Genomic DNA, 5,879 nt, shown 5'->3' with positions numbered 1-5,879 from the left:
ATCTACGGACATTTGAATGTAAGTTTTGAGAACAAAGTTCAATGAAGTTAAATGAAATTTTTCGGCTGGAAGAAGAGATCAAGGCAGAGGAGCCATTGACTATGAGGACGAAGAAAAAATAGTCATGAAGAGTTCAACAGTTTTCAAGTTATTGAGAACTGTGAATGTTCACCAAACTTGAGTTGATCAAGTCAGACAAGAAGGTAACAACTCATAATATAGTTATTTTCCATTACTTTGGTTGATAGGTTTTCAAGGTTTAACTCAAAATATTTCCCAAGATTGTTGCTGATCTCGACTCCCAGTATTTGCTTAAAAATTATCATAAACATTAGAGGGCAATTTGGACTAATAAAGAGATTAGATTTATCCAAATTTAAGTACTGACCAGAGAAAGCAAATAAGAAATGATCCTGTCCTTGACAACTCTGCATTCTTCCAAGTATGCTGTGAAGAAAAGGAAGCTGTCATCAATAAAAAACGAGTGAGTTATTGGACTACTCCATCCGCTGACCTTGAAACCATGTAATTGGTTCACTTTCCTTAGGGCCATGGAATGGACATTGTGGCAAAGTATGAACAAATATGTTGAAAGGGAATCCCCTGTTAGTTTCCTTTGTCACAAGTTCCCAAAACAAAGTTTGTTCCATTTTAAGACAGCTCTCTTACATAGTTTAATCTTAGAACAGACCTGAAATGCCGGTGACCAAGCCTGCATCAGTTTTGTCTTATGACCTATCTTGCAATCAGGGTGCTGCAGCCATATGGCTTCGATTCTGTATGATCTGATTCCAAGGGGAGATTCAATACTTGAATAACCTCAATCTCAATCAAATCACTAATGTTTAAACAATGCCAAAAATCCTCTTTGCCCCTTGGTAGGTCAGAATTTACCACTTCCATTTTAAGACTTTGGTTAAAGTCTCAATCAAAAAAGAAATAATGTTAAACCTTTGGAAACGTAATTAGGCTGCTAAAGCAACACATCGAGGCAACAAAGCATGTGCTAACACAAGAATCGGTTCAATCGCTTGGACTTTTCAGTTTTATCATTTTTTAAAAGTATTTTTAAACACTGTAGTTATTATATTGAGATAATGATTAACAAACATATACATATGATTAGTTGAACCAAAGACAAAAGAAATAAACATTAACATATACGTATGATTAGTGGTATGGTTTTTAATAGGAAAAATAAGGATAAATAACACCGAGGTCATTAAACTATTAGTAAGTTTACATTTTGATCACTCAACTATAAAAAGTTATAAAATGATTATTAAACTAGTCAAAATTTTCATTTAAGCCATTAAGCTTACTAAATACTAATAGTTTAGTGACATTGGATGTAATTTACCCAAAAAATTAATATGTTAAAATGTCATTTAATTATAAATAAAAAAATTTATTGGTTCAATATTCGATTCAATCTTTTTATTGCTTTTAACCTATTTTTGTTTTGATTAATGCCCAATGAGAAAATAAAATAAAATAAAATAAAAAACACACAGATTTTACGTGTAAACCTTTTCGGGAAAAAAACTATGGGTAGAAGAGAAGAAAATTCACTATGTTGAATTCGAATGATTACAAGAGGAATAGACTATGTCTATTTATAGGCTTGTAAAGCCATATTCTAGTAAGATTGAAACACCTTATTCTAATCAATATAAAATAGATGGAGTTTAATAAGGTTTAAAAAACCTTATTCTAAAATAAAAGAAAAGAAGTGTAATTTTATATGGATTTTTCTTTTATTTTAATTTACCACTGTATTTTATTTAAATAAGGATTCGGGTCATTTAATTCTAACAATCAATTTAATAAATCCTCTCTCCCCTCCCCCTGCACGGCAACGATAGTGTTTAATTTCTTAGGGTTTTTAGGTGACTATGTGAGTTAAGCCTTGAGCTTTGTTATGTATTTGTTTGGATTACTTTCTTATAAGAAAGATGAACACTCGACCAATAAGCCACAACATTGTAATTGAAGCTTAACTTTTTCAAAACTGAAATATCCTTGTAATGTTTATAATTTTGACTTGGGTTAATTGCACCAAAATCCTCAAATCATGACCCATATCCTAAATTGGTTGATGAATTTCAAATTTTTATTGAATTCACAAAGTATGAGTATTGTAAGAATCAAATACTTTCTTTAATCTAACTATTAGCTTAGGCATTAAATGGTCATTCAAATATGACCTAAAGCATATTTAAAATACATTGATCAAATTATAAATACATTATCTAATTTATAAACAGTTTGGATTCGAAAAGTATAGAAAATAGCCATCCTAAATTTTATTTAACACATCAAATTTAATTTGCTATGTAGTAAGTACATATATGTTTACAAGACTAGTTCATATGTTTAAATATACTTCATATCATATCCAAACAGACTCTAAACACTTAAATTGACGAGTAAGCTAGAACGACCTAATTAATGTAACACTAGCACTTTAAAAATTCATTTAAAATGTTTCAAAATCTAAAGATCAGTTTGAGGGGGTTTGGTGAAATTAACCCTAAAACTTTATGCCAAAGTTTTGATGTTTTCTTTAATTTAAGGTTGAATCATTTTCAATCCTTTTGCTTTTGACTTGCTCCAAGGAGTTTTCATGTGGCTACTTAAATCAACAGAATGTTCAACGAATAAGTTATGAATTGTTTAACTTTTATTTGTTTGCGTTTGACTATGAGTTAAATAAATGATGATGAATACCATTTTGAGTATATTGAACTAAAAAAAGAAATCATTTTGAGAATCTATAAATTGAATCCAAATAAAATATACTTAGCTCATTTATATCATCAACAATATGAATAGTTCAAAATTTTCATATATTGATTTAATGATTAAGGTGTTCATTATCTCGTGTAGTCCCAATATAAATCGCACTAATCGCATTGTTGTTAAGACTTTATCTTCCTCTTAAACTAATTAAGTTCAATTTCATCTTATATTTGGGCTAATTAATTTGTTGGGTTAAGTTTAATTAGTTAATTAATTTGAATTAAATTATTCAATTAAATGTTTGTAACATTTAATTTTAACTTATTTTTGAATATAATATAATTAATTATTATTTTATTAATATATGCGTTTTATTGTTTTATTTAAAAGAAATTTTAATTATACAAGCATAATTTATAGTTTTTACAATATGTCATAATTACAATTACAATCAACTAGAATGCACAATCAAAATAAATTTATCATTAAAACTTTGAAGTCCGGTTTAAATTTGTCCTTTTTTTAAATTATGAAATATGTGTATCGTTATTACATGAAACTAAAACCATGAAATGAGAATAAAATCTCAACCCATTTTTCAAGGGTTACTTTTTAATCTAATCGAGTAGAATTGATTTAAAAAAATTAAATTAATCGAATTGATAAGTTTTATTTTATTATATTAATTTAGTTTAATTTTTTTCAAATTGAATCCAATGAAATAAAATTTAAGTCCATTCAAATAAATTTATTTGAGTATAATTAAAAAATTAAACCGATCATATTGAAATTTTATTGACAATGTAACTAAATTCCAAGTTAAAGACTTTCTTATTAATTTTTATTCTTTTACCCAAAAATTCAAAGTTAAAGAACAAAATTTCAATATATATTTAAAAACTCTTTTATAACAAAACAAAATAATTATTATGATAAACTTAATTTGATAACTTATTTAAAGCCTTAAATTTATAATTTTAGATTCTATTTTAAATATATATAAATTAGCATTTTTATATATTTTAAAATAATATTTATATATTTATAAAAATTTTAAAAATTTTATATAAATATTATGAAAATTTGAAGATTATTTTTATTTTTGTAATTTTGTTTTGAGAGACATCAATTTGCATTTTCTAAAACTATCAATAACTTAAAAATTATTTAAATTAGTCAAGTTATAAAATAGGACTTAAATTAAGTATGAAAAATTAAATTATTTATTCGAATTGATTAAAACACATATAACTTAAATAATTCGATTGAATTAATTCAAAATTTAAAATTACATAGTAAAAACTTAGAAAATAAACAAAAATAATGACCAAGATGAAGGAATATTCACAATTAATTTTATTTTCTATGCAATTTTCCAATTTTTTCTCAAAAATATAATGTATATTTATATGTAAGAAATAACTAATAACAAAATAATGTTAATGTTAATTGTATTGATACAAAAAGTAACGAAATAAAAAAAAATTCATCAACTTGTTGAATTTTTTTAGACACAGCAAAGCCGCCAGCAGCCGGCACAATTGCCGACCATTTTCCTATAAAACACGCGCTTTGACACCGGTAGTTATAAAGTACTAGCAACCGCGTTGCCGACAACCTCTGCCGGGGAAAACGCCAAGAACATGAGAGCCGCCATGATCCCAACAGGAAAGAACAAAAGCACCAATGGCGGAGGCGGTAACGGCGGCAACATCAACGGGAGAAACACCATGGAGGCCGCCAAAGCCACCATCAACAGTAATCCCCCAATTCCAAAGCCAGAAAAAGCCATCGTACAGTTGCTTCCTTGTTGTTTTTGGTCGGATCTTGTCACCGTCGTCAAAACTCTTAGCATAATCTCACCAAAAAAAAATGGCGACGAAATGATTACTTTTAGTAACGAAACTCGTTTAAAAGCTGAAACCTAATGTTGGAGCACAGAAGAGAAAGTAATGGAGGTTTCCCGAATGAAAATTTAAGAGAGGAAAGGATTCTGGATTTTGGGTTTGTTGGGAGAATAATGAAATTTTGAAGTGAAAATGGATGAGAGAATGTGTATATATAAATATATATAAATGAATGTCAAGTTGTATGATGGCTGCGTTAAATCTCAGCTGTTGATTCAGAGTTCAATCATGTCGTGTCGGTACTCTTGGACCAGGAAATTTTATGTTGAGTGTCCAACAAATTTCTATTCACTTTTGAAATATTAAAAATTAAATAATATTCTTTAATTATAAAAATATGTTTCAGATCCAGATTAAACTAGTTGATTGACAAGTTGAATTGAATTTCGCTTGGGTACTGAAGAGAGAAAAAGAATTGGTTGATTCCTGAATTAATATAATTTAGTTGAATCAAATAAATTTTTTATTAAATTGGACAAACTAATTAAATTAATAATTAATAATTTGGCCAATTTAATTATCAATATACTTCTAAAAATATTAATATATTTATTATATCATCATGTATTTAAATTATTTTAGAAATTAAAGTTACAAATTAAAGAAGTTATTAGTAGTTGATTGAGCTTAATTTGACTGGCATTGTTGTTATTGAAATAATTTTAAGGATGTAGTTTTGAGTGTATTTAAACGTGTCTTTTATTTTTTATTTTTTATTTAAGAGTTTAAAGAAAATATAAGTAAAAGTAGAGATCGATTAAAGAAATTATTAACGAGAGAAAATTTTTAAAAAGTAGAACATTATTATTAGTGGTAAAAATATTATTTATTTTTTAATTCTTGATTTTAAAATAATAAAATTATAAACATTCATGTAAATTTTTTATTTTAATATTTTTTATGAATTCACTAATAAAAATTATTTAGTTTATTGTCGGTGTAATTTTTAGACTCATAAATAGGATCATGTGTTGATAAGTGTTTTATATAAGGATATAGTAAAATATTGAAGAAGAAAAAGAGAGACACGTACTAATTTTTTTAAAATTACTTGTGAAATAAAAAAATACATTGTCGATTATATCAAATATTTATCTATTAAATTAAGGAAAATATTTTGTACACCAAAAGTAGGATTGAGTTATCGGCAAGTATATTATATAATATAGTGAAATATTAAAAATATAATAATATAAAATAAATGAGATACATGAAAATTTTTAACTATAC

General features: G+C 26.4%; 1 long non-coding RNA gene across 1 annotated transcript; it reads right to left on the bottom strand.

Moving 5' to 3' along the window:
- Nucleotides 1-413: 413 nt before the first annotated feature.
- LOC128288930 (uncharacterized) lies at nt 414-924 on the bottom strand. The gene is made up of 2 exons (XR_008278811.1): nt 692-924; nt 414-464 (listed from the first exon to the last, which is right to left on the bottom strand). It is a non-coding gene; the product is annotated as an uncharacterized LOC128288930 (long non-coding RNA).
- Between the last annotated feature and the right edge of the window lie 4,955 nt (nt 925-5,879).

The sequence above is a fragment of the Gossypium arboreum genome, unplaced genomic scaffold (genome assembly GCF_025698485.1).
Source record: "Gossypium arboreum isolate Shixiya-1 unplaced genomic scaffold, ASM2569848v2 Contig00347, whole genome shotgun sequence".
NCBI classification, from domain to species: domain Eukaryota; kingdom Viridiplantae; phylum Streptophyta; class Magnoliopsida; order Malvales; family Malvaceae; genus Gossypium; species Gossypium arboreum.
This window is presented reverse-complemented; position numbering and strand designations above follow the sequence as displayed.